Source organism: Sinocyclocheilus anshuiensis, unplaced genomic scaffold (assembly GCF_001515605.1).
Source record: "Sinocyclocheilus anshuiensis isolate Anshui unplaced genomic scaffold, SAMN03320099.WGS_v1.1 scaffold745, whole genome shotgun sequence".
NCBI lineage: Eukaryota > Metazoa > Chordata > Actinopteri > Cypriniformes > Cyprinidae > Sinocyclocheilus > Sinocyclocheilus anshuiensis.
This window is the reverse complement of record NW_015540128.1, coordinates 618437-618848: the sequence shown is the minus strand read 5'-3', so window position 1 is coordinate 618848 and position 412 is coordinate 618437. Positions and strand designations below refer to the sequence as shown.

The following is a 412-nucleotide window of genomic DNA, read 5'->3' as shown; positions in this document are numbered from 1 at the left end:
GAGAGAGAGTGTGAGTGTGCGTGCGTGCGTGTGTGTGTGTGTGTGTGTGTGTGTGTGAGTGTGTGTGAGGTCAGATGATGAAGATGAAGTGTTACAGTCTTTCACTACAGCGGATGTTAAAAAGCCCTCAGAGATCCACACAGATCAATAACGGCTGCACTGAATATCCACTCGACATGAAAGAGTGAAACAGGCGGAACGAGACACCAGCGGAATACAAAAGAATATTCAGGGTCAACAGAAGCGGAACAGTGTTTCCAAAAGCTCCATCGACAGCATTTTCTGTTTAATCGACATCATGATTTCACTCACGCCTGACTGAAAACAAACACATTTACATCCTCTGCAGTGAATGGGTGCCGTCAGAATGAGAGTCCAAACATCTGATAAAAACATCACAATAATCCACAAG

The 412-nt window shown here is 44.7% G+C and overlaps 1 protein-coding gene across 1 annotated transcript in view; it reads right to left on the bottom strand.

The window, feature by feature from the left end:
* The window catches only part of LOC107687258 (methyl-CpG-binding domain protein 2-like), a 26596-nt gene that overhangs the window by 903 nt on the left and 25281 nt on the right, over positions 1-412 (bottom strand). The window lies entirely within an intron of this gene.